Source organism: Leptonychotes weddellii, chromosome X, assembly GCF_054177405.1.
Source record: "Leptonychotes weddellii isolate Sample4059 chromosome X, ASM5417740v2, whole genome shotgun sequence".
NCBI classification, from domain to species: Eukaryota; Metazoa; Chordata; class Mammalia; order Carnivora; family Phocidae; genus Leptonychotes; species Leptonychotes weddellii.
The window spans coordinates 99,906,293-99,919,737 of record NC_138385.1 but is presented as its reverse complement, the minus strand read 5'-3'; the positions used below and the strand labels follow the sequence as shown (position 1 = coordinate 99,919,737).

The following is a 13,445-nucleotide window of genomic DNA, read 5'->3' as shown; positions in this document are numbered from 1 at the left end:
GGGAAGCCTGCTTCTCCCTCTCCCACTCCCCCTGCTTGTGCTCCTGCTCTCGCTATCTCTCTCTGTCAAATAAATAAATAAAGTATTTAAAAAAAATAAAAAATAATAATAAATCGAGTATATTATTATTACTAAAATTGTTATGTAAATAAAGGTAGGGGCGAATTATATCATTATTCTAAATAGTGGACTAATCATACTCATCTCTACTAGTCGCTAAATATGTTACAAAGCTGAATTCGTTTAGGGTAACTGAAAACTTTAGATAAATGCTCTTGCTTCCACATGAGAGAAGAGAGAGAAGCAGTTTTCTCTCACTATGAGGTAGTTTAAAGTAGAGCTTCTTGAACTATCTGCAATGGAGGACTAGGGTTTGTTTTTGTGTTTTTTTTTTAAAGATTTTATTTATTTATTTGACAGAGAGAGACACAGCGAGAGCAGGAACACAAGCAGGGGGAGTGGGAGAGGGAGAAGCAGGCTTCCCGCCGAGCAGGGAGCCCGATGTGGGACTCGATCCCAGGACCCTGGGATCATGACCTGAGCCGAAGGCAGACGCTTAACGACTGAGCCACCCAGGCGCCCGGACTAGGGTTTTTTTAAATTTCTAATCACAGACCAATATTTTTGTAAAACAACAAAAACAAAAAATTACTAATGAAATAAAAAGCAAACACACAAAACGCAAGCTGAACTTTGGATTCACTAAATATAAAATCACTTAAACTGCTGCAAAAGTTTCCAAATGCTTGCTCTTGATCTCTGTATATTTTTGTATGAACAACACAGAGGGTACTCTAAAACCTTGCCATCTAAAGTATGGTCCTTGGACCAGCAGCACCGGCATCACCTGGCCACTTGTGAGGACATGGACTCTCATCCTCCACCTAGACTCACTGAATCAGAATCTACATTTTAACATGATCCTGGAGGGATCTGAGTGCACATTCAAGTATGAGAAGCATCGGTCCAAACCATAAAATCAAAAGCAACTGTTCAGGCACGTAGATATACGCATATAACTTTAAGACCACAGAGTGTTTTATGATCAACTCCTCATATTTTATATAATAGGTATTTAATAAATTCACCCTTAAGCAAAGTTTAAGCTATTGTCAGCTAGGCCTGGCCTCCCTATCCCTTGGAGCTCAAGATCTGATTCACTTGAATCTCCAGATCCATGGAAGATCAAGTTTCCCTAAGTTATATGATACTTCCCAAGGACTCATGTTCCCAGGTCACCCCTGCCTGTGGATTCCTCCTTCTGCCTGTGCTGGCTCAGTTCACGTTAACTTAGATAGCAAACAACCCCTTTATCATCTTCTATGGAAGTCCATTCACCAAAGCATTTGTTGATTTTGCTACAACTCATAATAAAACAGAGACATATGGAGACTTTGTGAACATGATTAAGAAAACTATATCTAAGCCAATCTAAAAGTTAACACAACGAAACATTCCCACAAAATTTTGAAATGCCCACCACCACTTCCATTATTTAATATTTTGCTGGTAGTGCCTAGCCCATGTAATTAGCAACGCAAAGAAATTTTAGGCATTAGAATGGGAAATGAGAAAGTAAAGTTATTATTAGTTGAGATGATATGAAAGAATCCCTGGAAAACCCAATATAAACAAAAAATAAGACCAAAGACAATAAGAAAATTCAAAACATTGTAGAACATAAGGTGAATGTAGCCAATAGCTTTCATAAATATGCCAACACTAAGTTTGAAGACATAAGGAAAGAAAGGATTTCCCTTCCACTGCAACAACAAAGTTTAAATACCAAGAAATAAGCTCATCGAAAAATATTTCAGATTTGAAGAAACACTTAAAAATGGTACTGAGGGACACAAAAGAAGAACTGAACATTTGGGAGGGTCCTGCATATTCTTGTATAGGATGACTCATTTTTCTAAAGAGTTCTCATCTTCTTAAATTAATATATAAATTTAACATAATCCCAATGAAATTACCATCCAGGTATTAAAAAAACTTGACCAGCCAACTACAAATTTGATTCAGAAATATAAATACACGAAAGTATCAAGAAAAATTCTGAAAAAGAAGTGTAATGAGAGGTTAGTGATTTGCAAGATGGTCCCAATATGTCAATGAATGTGGTATTGGTGTGTTCATGGATATGACAATGCCTCAGAGCAAAAAATCCAAAAATAGGTCCAAGAATACATGGGGATTTAATGTCTTAATAACGAAGAGACATCTCAAATCTAAGTATAGGGGTGTCTGGGGGGGGGATAGTTTATTGGATAAATCATCCTGGGACAATTGAGTAATTGTTTGAAAAATATAGAAGGGGATTGGAGCTGCAACTTATTCCTTACACCAGGATAAATTTCAAATATATTAATGTTTTAAAATAAAAAGTGAAAACTTTTAAAAACTTGAAAAAACATGAAAGAATTTATTTAGAACTTGAAAATACTTCTGACTATGCTATTAATACCCAGAAACCGTAAAAGACTGCAAATTAAGTTGCACAAAAATTACTCAAAGCAAAACTCACCATAAGAAAAAACCCAAGAAAAATGATGAAAAGAAAACACGTCTAACTTATTGTTATGGACTGAACTCTGTCCTACTCAAAATTCACACGTTGAAGCCTTAACCCCAAATATCATTTTAGGGCTAGTAATCTTTAGGGAGGTGATTAAAGTTAAAAGAAATCATACGGAATTAGACAAATACTACACGATTTCACTTACATGTGAAATCTGAAAAACAAAACAAACAAATGAAACTCATAGATACAGAGAACAGACTGGTGATTATCAGGGGGGAAAGCGGGTTGGGGGTGGGCAAAACGGGTGAAGGAAGCCACCTGTATGATGATGGATGGTAACTTGACTTATTGGGGTAATCACTCTGTAGTGTATGCAAATATCGAACTCAGCAGAAGTTGACATTGCAGTCCTGAGTCTGAAATCTGTAGGACAGGCTGTCAGGGAAACATTTCCTGAGTGCCTACCATATGCTGGACATGAGGCCAGTCTCAGAGTCCATGGAATGGGTGGGGCATGGTCCCCACCAACAGCCTCATCAATACCCTAGGGAGCAAGACAGACATACATTCAGACAATTTCATTTATTGTGGCTAATTTATAAAGTTACTGTGGGAATATAAAGAAAATGTATTTAGCCATGGCCTTTACTCTGGAGGAGATGACCTCTGAATTGACTTTTTTTTGACAGAGAGAGACACAGCGAGAGAGGGAACACAAGCAGGGGGAGTGGGAGAGGGAGAAGCAGGCTTCCCGCCGAGCAGGGAGCCTGACGCGGGGCTCGATCCCAGGACCCTGGGATCATGACCTGAGCCAAAGGCAGACGCTTAACGACTGAGCCACCCAGGTGCCCCTACCATTTTATTTTTAAACGTACAATTCAGTGGCATTAAGCGCATTTACAGAGCTGGGCAACCATCACCATGAATTAACCACTAAAGGCTAAGTAGGGGTTATTCCAATGTAGCAGACATTGTCACATGCTATAGAAGTCACATTCTCTCCCCACCTCCATTTTTTTTCTTTTTACACAAATGGTATCATACTTCACACAGTGTTTTCACTCTTGTTCTTCTTTACCTAAAATATCTTGGAGGTTTTCCATATAGTACATAAAACATTCCTTTTGCTTTTTACTTAACAGTTGTATACTATTCCACTGTCTGGATTAATATAATTTATGCAACTGGTCTTTCACTGATTATATAAATTTGGATGGTTTCTAATACTTTCCTATTACAAACAATACTACAATGAGTAATAATACACTTACATCATTTCTCACGTCGTTAAGCGTATCTATGGAATATGAAAGAACATGGAATTGTGGGGGACCAGAGGAATTGTGGGAAAGAACAGAGAACTGTGGGAAACAAGGGGAATTGTGGGAGAGAACACGGAATTGTAGGAGACAAGAGAAATTTTGGGAGAGAATAGGGAATTATGGGGGACAGGAGGAATTTTGGGAGAGAACAGGGAATTGTGGGGAACTGGACAAATTTTGGGAGAGAACAGAATTGTGGGGGAACAGAGGAACTGTGGGAGAGATTGGAGAATGGTGGGGAACAAGGAGAATTGTGGAAGAGAAGAGAGAATTGTGGGAAACAAGGATAGCTGTAGAAGAGAAGAGAATTGTGGGAGAGAATGGGGGAGTTATGGGAAAGAATAGAGAATTGTGGGCAACAAGAGGAATTGTGGGAAAGAACAGAACTGTGGGAGATAACAAGGAATTGTGGGGGAAAAGGAGAATTGTGGGAAACAAGGAAAATTGTGGGAGAGAACAGAGACTTGTGGGAAACCAGGGAAATTGTGGGAAAGAATAGAGAATGGTGGGAAACATAGGGAATTGTGGGAGAGAACAGAGACCTGTGGGTGAGCAGAGGAATTGTGGGAGAGAACAGAAAACTATGGGAACAAGGGGAAATAGTGAAAGAAAACAGAATTGTGGGGGACCAGAGGAATTGTGGGAAACAAATGGAATTATGGGGAAACACAGAGAATTGTGGGAGAAAACAGGGAATTATGGGAGGAAAAAGGGAATTGTCTGAGGCAAGGGGAATTATGGGAAAGAATAGACAAAAGAACAGAGAATTGTGGGTGTGACAGGGAATTGTGGGAAAACAGAAAATTGTAGGAGAGAACAGAGAATTGTGGGAAAGAACAGAGATTTGTGGAAAATAAGGGGAATTGTGGAAGAGAACAGAATTGTTGGGGACCAGAGGACTTGTAGGAGAGAATACAGAATGGTAGGAAACAAGGGGAATTGTGGAAGAAAACAGGGAATTGTGGGAAACAATGGGAACTGTGGGAAAGCATGGAGAATTGTGGGAGGCAAAGGGAACTATGAGAGCTATCTGGCAATTGTGGGTAACAAGGGGACTTGTGGGAAAGAACAGGGAATTATGGGGGTTAAGAGGAATTGTGGGAGAGAAGAAAATTATGGGAGAGAACAAGGAATTGTGGGAGACAAAGAGAATTGTGGGAGAGAACAGGGAATTGTGGGAGACAAAGAGAATTGTGGGAGAGAACAGGGAATTGTGGGTAACAAGGGAGAATGGTGGGAGAGGACAAGGAATTGTGGGAAATAACAGGAATTATGGGAAAACATGGAGAACTGTGGGAGTCAAAGGGGACTATGGGAGAGAATAGGGAAGTGGGGGGCGAGCAGAAGTATCATGGGAGAGAATAGAATTGTCGGGGAGCAGAGAAATTGTGGTAGAGAACAGAATTGTGGGAGAGAACGGGGAATCGTAGGAAACAAGGGGAACTGTGGGAAAGCATGGATAATTGTGGGAGACAATGTGGAAAAGAACAGAGACTTGGAAACAAGGGGAATTGTGAAAGAATACAGAACTGTGGGGGACCAGAGGGACTGTCAGAGAGAACAGACAATGGTATGAGAACAGAGGAATTGTGGGAGAGAACAAAATTGGGGGACCACAGGAAATGTGGGAGGGAATAGAGAATGTTGGGAAACATGGGGACTTGTGGGAGAGAACAGGGAATTGTGGGGGACAAGAGGAATTATGGGAGAAAAGAGAATTATGGGAGAGAAGAGGGAATTGTGGGAAACAATAGCAATTGTGGGAAAGCATGGAGACTTGTGGGAGACAAAGGGAATTGGGAGAGAACGGAATTGTGGGAGAGCAGAGAAATTGTGGGAGAAAACAGACACTTGTGGGAAACAAGGGGAATTGTGGGAGAGAACAAAGAACTGTGGGGGAGAAGAGGAATTGTGGGAGAGAACAGGGAATTATGGGTAGCAAGTGAGAATGGTGGGAGAGGACAAGGAATTGTGGAAAATAACAGGAATCCTGGGAAAGCATGGAGAATTGTGGGAGACAAAGGGAACTGTGGGAGAGAAGGGCTAATTGGAGGGTACAGAGAACTGTGGAAAACAAGGGGACTTTTGGGAGAGAATAGAGAAGTGCAGGGGAGCTAAGGGATTATGGGAGAAAACAATTGTGGGGGAGCAGAGGAATTTTTAGGAAAGAACAGAATTGTGGGAAAGAACAGGGAATTGTGGAGCAGAAGAATTTTAGGAGAGAACAGGATTGTTGGAGAGAACAGAGAATTCTGGGAAACAACAGGAACTGTGGGACAGCATGGAGAATTGTGGGAGACAAAGGGAATTGTGGGAGAGAGCAGAGAATTCTGGAGGAGCAGAGGAATTGTGAGAGAGAACAGAATTATGGGGGAACCAGTGGAATTGTGGGAGAGAAGAGGAATTGTGGGAAAGCATGGAGAATTATGGGAGACATAGGGAACTGTAGGAAGAGAACAGAGAATTGTGGGGGAGCATGGAGACTTATGGGAGACAAAGGGAATTGTGGGAGAAAGCAGAGAATTCTGGGGGAAGAGAGGAATTGTGGGAGAGAACAGAATTATGGGGGACCAGTGGAATTGTGGGAGAGAACAGAGAATTGTGGGAAAGCATGGACACTTATGAGAAACAAAGGGAATTATGGGAGAGAGCAGAGAATTCTGGGGGAGCAGTGAAACTGTGGGAGAGAACAGAATTATGGGGGACCAGTGGAATTGTGGGAAAGAACAGGAATTGTAGGAAAGCATGGAGAATTGTGGGAGACATAAGGAACTGTGGGAAACAAGATGACTTGTGGGAGAGAACAAGGAATTGTGGGGGACCAGAGGAATTGTGGGAGGACAGAGAATTGTGAGAAAGCATGGAGACTTGTGGGAGACAAAGGGAATTGTGGGAGATAGCACAGAATTGTGGGAAACAAGGGAGCTTGTGAGAGAGAACAAGGAATTGTGGGAGAGCAGAGGAACTGTGGGAGAGAATAGAATTGTGGGGCACCAGAGGGGTTGTGGGAGAATATAGAGAATTGTGGGAATCAAGCAGAATTGTGGGAGAGAACAGAGTAGTGTGGGGGAGCAGAGGAATTGTGGGAGAGAACAGAATGGTGGGCGACCACAGGGAGTGTGGGAGAGAATAGAGAATGGTGGGAAACAAGGGAAATTGTCAGAGAGAACAGGGAATTGTGGGAAACAAGAGAAATTGTGGAAGAGAACAAAGAATTGTGGGAATCAATAAATTGTGGGAAGGAAAAGAATTGTGGAGAGACTAGGAAATTGTGGGAAAAGGGAAGAATTGTGGGAGACAAGGGGAATTGTGGGAGAGAACAGAGAATTGTAAGAAGAAAAAAAGACAATTGTGAGATAAAACAAGAAGTGTAGGAGAAAAGAGTATTATGGGAGAAGAGAGAATTGTGAGAGATAATGGTATACTGGATAAGAGAATGAAGAATTGTTAGAAATAAAGGGAATTGTGAGAGAAACAACTGTGAGAGATAAGGGGAAAAATTGTGGGAAAGAAGAGACAATTGTGGGAGTGAATAGAGAATTGTGCTTGAGAGGGAATTGTGGGAGATGTGGAATTGTGGAAGACGACAGAAAATGATGGGAGAGAATAAAGAATTGTTGGAGAGAACAGAGAATTATACTTGAGAGAGGGAATTGTAGGAAAGAACAGGGAATGTGGGGCAAAAGGGAATTGTTGAAGTGACAAGGAATTGTGGGAGTCACAGAGAAGTGAGAAAGATAAGGGAGAATTGTGGAAAGTAGAGAATTGTGGGGAAAACAGAATTGTCGGAGAAAAGAGGAATTCTGAGGAACAAAGAGAATTGTTGGAAAAAAGAGGGAATTATAGTAGACAAGTGGAATTCTGGGAAAGAATGGGGAATTCTGGAAAACAACAGGGAATTGTGGGTGTGATAGAAAATTTTGGGAGACACATGGAATTATTAGAGGGAGCAGAGAATTGTGGGCGAGATGGAGAATTGTGGGAGAGAATATCATTGTGGAGAAAAAACAAAAATGCGGAAGACAAGGGGAATTTTGAGAAATAACAGAATAGTTGGAGCAATGTGGAATTGTAAGAGAGAGCAGGAAATCATGAGAAAAATAGAGAATTGTGCTTGAGACAGGAAACTGTGGGAAATCAGTTGCATTTCCATACACTAATAATGAACTATCAGTAAGAGAAAGTAAGAAAATAATCCCGGGGCACCTGGGTGGCTCAGTCGTTAAAGCGTCTGCCTTCGGCTCAGGTCATGATCCCAGGGTCCTGGGATCGAGCCCCGCATTGGGCTCCCTGCTAGGCAGGAAGCCTGCTTCTCCCTCTCCCATTCCCCCTGCTTGTGTTCCCTCTCTTGCTGTCTCTCTCTCTGTCAAATAAATAAATAAAATCTTTAAAAAAAAAAAAAGAAAGAAAAGAATCCCATTTATAACTGCATCAAAAAGAATAAAATACCTAGCAATAAATTCAACCAAAAAGTTGAAAGACCTGTATATTGAAAACTGTAAGATGTTAATGAAAGACATAGAAGAGGACACAAATAAATGGAAAGACATTCCATACTCGTGGATTGGAAGAATCCATATTGTTGAAAGGTCCATACTACCCAAAGCTCCTTGTCATCAGTCAAAGCTCCTTGACATCAGTCTTGGAGATAATTTTTTTGGATTTCACACCATAAGCAAAGGCAACAAAAGCAAAAATAAACAAGTAAACAAGCAAACATCAACCTATATGGCTTCTGCACAGCAAAGGAAAGCATCAACAAAATACAAAGGCAACATACCAAATGGGCAAAAATACTTGCAAATCATATATCTGATAAGGCATTAACAGCCAAAATATATAAAGAGCTCATACGACTCAATAGCAAAAAAAAAAAAAAAGTCCAATGAGAAACTGGGCAGAGGAACTGAATAGACATTTTCTCGAAGAAGCTATACAGATGGCAAACAGGTACACAAAAAGGTGCTGAACAGGGACGCCTGGGTGGCTCGGTCAGTTGAGCATCCAACTCTTGGTTTCAACTCAGGTCATGATCTCAGGGTCCTAGGATCCAGCCCTGTATCAGGCTCTGCGCTCAGCAGGAAGTCTGCTCAAGGATACTTTCCCTCTCCCCCTGCCCCTCCCCTCCGCTCATGTGCACTTGCACACACACACACTCTCTCTCTCTCTCTCATCAATCAATAAGTCTTTTTTAAAAAGGTGCTGAACATCACTAATCATCAGGGAAATGCAAATCAACCCAACTGAGATTTCACTTCACATGTTAGAATGATTACTCTCAAAAAGACAAGAAATAACAAGTTGGATATGGAGAAAAGGGAACCCTTGTGAACTGTTGGTTTGAATGTAAATTGATGTAGCCACTATGGAAAAACTATGGAGGTTCCTCAAAAAATTAAAAATAGAACTTCCCTATGATCCAGCAATTCCACTGGATATTTATCCAAAGGAAATGACTAACTCAGAAAGATACATGCACCCCTATGTTCACTGCAGCATTATTTAAAATAGCTAAAACATAGAAGTAAACTAAGTGTCCACTGATGGACAAATGGATAAAAAAATGTAATACACACACACAATTTAATATTATTCAGCCATATAAAAGAAGGCAATCCTGCCATTTGTGACATGGATAGACCTTGAGGCCATTTTGCTAAGTGAAATAAGTCAGAGAAAGACAAACACTGTATGATCTCACTTATATGTGGAATCTAAAAACAAACAAAAAACCAAAAAACAACAATTAAAAAACCAAACTCACAGACAGAACATATTGGTGGTTGCCAGAGGCTGGAGGTGGGGATGGGGTGAAATGGATGGAAGTGGTCAAAAGGTACAAACTTCCAGTTGTAAAATAAATTAAGTCCAGGGGATATAATGTACAGCATGGTGACAACTGTTAACAATACTGTCTTATACATTTGAAGTTGTTAAGACAGCAGATCTTAAAAGTTCTCATCAGAAGAAAAAAAATTGTATAACTGTGCAGTGATGGATGTTAACTAGACTTATTGGGGGTGATCGTTTCACAATATTTACATATATCCCATCATTATGTTGTACACTTAAAGCTAATCTAAAATTATATGCCAATCATATCTCAATTTAAAAAATATTTTTAAAACCCTACCACAAAAATTGTGGGAAAGACAGGGAGTTATGGAAGAAACAGACAATCATGGGAAACAACAGAGAACTGTGTGAGACAGGGAATTGTGGGAGATCATAAAAAATTGTGGGAGACATGGGAAATTCTGGGAAAGGACAGAGAATTGTTGGAAAGGGAATTGTGGGACAAACTGGGGAATTGTAAAGGGAGGAATATTATGAGAGAGCAAAGAATTGTGAAAGAGAGTGGAGAATTGGGGAGAGATGGGGAATTATAAAAGAAACAGGGAATTATGGGGGGGAAGGAGAATCATGCAGAAGACATGGAATTGTGGGAGCTCTAAGAAGTACAAAAGCAGCACTTTGTAAACATAAGCAACTGTAGGTTTGGAAAGGAGACTTATTTTACAAGAACCAGTCATAAATTCAGTTTGTAATTACAAAAGCCCTTCAATTTTTCTTCTCTGCTAAACCCTTGCGTCTGACAGCAGGAGTTCATATCACATTACCACAGATTGGCAAACCCACATGCACTGCCTTGTACAGGCAGACGTACACACATACACAATACACACACATACTCTCACACACACACTTGTACACGTACACATGCACACACAAATACAACATACATACAAATACATATGCACACATATCTTGGAAATTTCAAACATGATAACAGAAATAAACTAATAAAATGGTTGGGAAATTTTTTAAATCTTATAAAAAATAAAACAAGATGAAAAAGTGATAGAATAATACATAAGAAAATTAGAGAGTCAGTCTAGGAATCCAACATATGAGGAATAGAGGTTCCTTAAAAGAGACAATGAAGAAAGAGGGAGTAGAGCAAGTTATCAAGAAAATTAATAATACAAGAAAATATCCCCAATGTGAAGGTTATGGGTTTCCAGAATGAATGGTCCCATCAGGTACCAAGCCAATGAAAGCAAAGAGGTCTATATCAGCACACATCTTTTCAGGCCACTAAAAGAAAGAGAAGTTAAAAATATTGTTGAGCGAAAAAAAGAAATGACACTTGACTTTTCAACATCAACAATGGAAACTAAAAGACAATGAAGCAACTGCTTAATAATTCTGAGAGAAATGTTTCTAAACCTAGGATTACATATCCAAACTACCAATCACATGGGAGGGTATACCACATCTATCATTTCTGGTTTTCAAGACCTCAAAAACGGATGTGCTCCCAAAACAATGCAAAGAAGAATACAGGGTATCCAAGAACCAGAGATCCGACACATGATAGGAAAAGGTTGAAAGGAAGTGCCAAGAAGATGACTAGCAGAAATCACTTCCAAACATTTTAGAATTGGGCAGTGGCAGAGGTGAGGTGCTTATCTGTGAGAGAGGGCTCAAGGGAAAAAAGGGAAACATATACATTAGTTGACATATTTAAATGCATTGGGAGGAGATTTACAATGCAGACAGGAAGCTTAGGGATAACCTAAAAATCTAGACAAAGGGGGAAAAGGCAAGTATTAAATTCTATTGAAAAAGTTGTATGAGAAAAAAAATCATGTTTGGTCATAACAAACAGTCACAATAATCTAAATACTAAACTGTGATGTATCCAAAACCATGTAACTATTGGCACAGGGGAGGGACACATGTGTTTGTGTTACCACGTTGTTTGGAACATGGAAGGAAAAGTAGAAGAAACAGGTAAAGAGCAGTTAGTCTTTGCCTGGGGAGAGTGGGAATTGAGGTTGAAAGTGTCCCCCCCCAGTCTCCCTACCCACCTATAGCTCTCCTTTAATGCCCTGTTTGGTAGCTTCTTCTTTATAAAGCCTCCTTGTTACTTCTTTCCTTCCTATCCACTTTCGGCACGTGACCCTTGAAACAGTCACTTCTTCCCTTTTGTCTCCAACAGTCTGCACATACATATACTGAGATGTAACAATATGGTTATCTGTTTGCTTGCCTGTCTCTCCAATTACCAGAGGTTTGGGGCCTTCTTGTGCCATACACCCCTGTGGATTGTGGTGAAGTCTGTAAGTATCTTCTCAGAATAATATTTTTACGAACATAAAATACAAGAAATCAATTATATTAAAAAGAAGTTATCCACATATTTTAGAAAAACAGATTTTGATCATTAAAGGTCAGGTTCCCCAGGAAATATACACCGATATAACACAGATTTTAAAATGCTGTCTTGATCCAGTTTGGTCAGTTCCCTTTTTTGAGCAGCTAGGTCCACACTCGCCAGCCACCTCCCTTGCTGGGCTCTCATTCTCTGAGCCACTATCCGCTGTACACCTGCTCCAGAGCCTGCCTCACCTGTTCCTTCCCCCTGCCCCCCTGGCTCACGAAGGACTCCAGCACTTCTGCATGTGGCACCCCACCATGTGATGTATAACCCCCCTCTTGGGATCTGTGAGTATAATAAACTGTTTATTCAATGGTAGCTGTTTCCTGATCTGATCAACTTCACCAAATCTAAATAATAATCAACAATTAAACTTAATAAAATGGCTGAGACTCCAAGCAGTGTGCATTGGAGTGCTCTCATGAACAGCAATGAGAGAGCGACCGGAGGTCTGGGCAAAGGGAGAAGTTGAACTGTGATGCAGTCACAGTGGAAGCCTCAGCCACTGACACTGGGATGGCCCTTCTGAGGTGACCTCCTTGAGGTGAGAGCCTGGGGTTTATGTCTCCTTGCAGAGGCCACTTGGAGGCAGCAGCCTGTCCCCAGGGAGGGGATGTGATTTTGCCTGAGGCAGTTCTCTTTGGCAGAGGGCAATTCCTGGAGAGAGACTCAGCCCAGGGGTGTCAGCAGCTAACAGCCCCCAGCACCCTGGAGATGGCCGGCCGGGCCCTGAAGGGCCACCTGGGCATGCTTCACAGTTCCACCACAGTGATACAGAAAGGCATATGCTTCTTAGTAACACTCTTAAGTAACAGAATAAAATTATCTTAATTTCAAAGTAGTGATGAATAGTATTTTAAGACAGAAACAACCATCATTTGTGACAATTTCTGTGGTTTCTATTAGTGCCACATACTGCTGACACTACTAGGATTTGTTGCCTGCATTCCTGGTGGAAAAAATACTAAATTTCTGTTAGAGGTAAGTGAAAATACAGACCTTCAAGTCCACACACCCAGCTAAGAAGGCCTTGGGAGCCGGAACCTTGATTTGTTCATTTTGGGATCTCCAGAGTCGGCCGCAGTTCTGGACACCTGCTGATGTTTTTGAGTCATTACTATAATTAAAACTGATGAGATACAATTTAAGAGATAGGAACTTTAAAACTAACACCTGTAAAGCAGCCCTTCTGCGTTTTAGAGGAGCTACAGTACAGAGCCTCGTTCTATGGAAGTCTCTGGCTCAGCCTAAACTCTCCCTGCCCGCGCTGGCTTGGAGGGGCGGGGCCGGGGGAACCGGCGCTCGCACTTATAGGTCGAGGCGGGAGGGGGCGGGCCCGCTTCTTCGTGCTCGACGGAAGCCCTACCTCTTCAGC

At 41.0% G+C, this 13,445-nt stretch overlaps 1 protein-coding gene across 2 annotated transcripts in view; it reads right to left on the bottom strand.

Annotated features, from left to right (window-relative positions):
- The window catches only part of MID1 (midline 1), a 584,284-nt gene extending 570,958 nt beyond the window's left edge, over window positions 1-13,326 (bottom strand). Inside the window, exon 1 of one of the 2 annotated variants that reach the window (XM_081809192.1) lies at window positions 13,070-13,326. The gene's annotated coding sequence lies outside the window, so the exon portion shown is untranslated. The remainder of the gene's footprint in view (window positions 1-13,069) is intronic. The other variant, XM_081809187.1, reaches the window with a different exon arrangement.
- Between the last annotated feature and the right edge of the window lie 119 nt (window positions 13,327-13,445).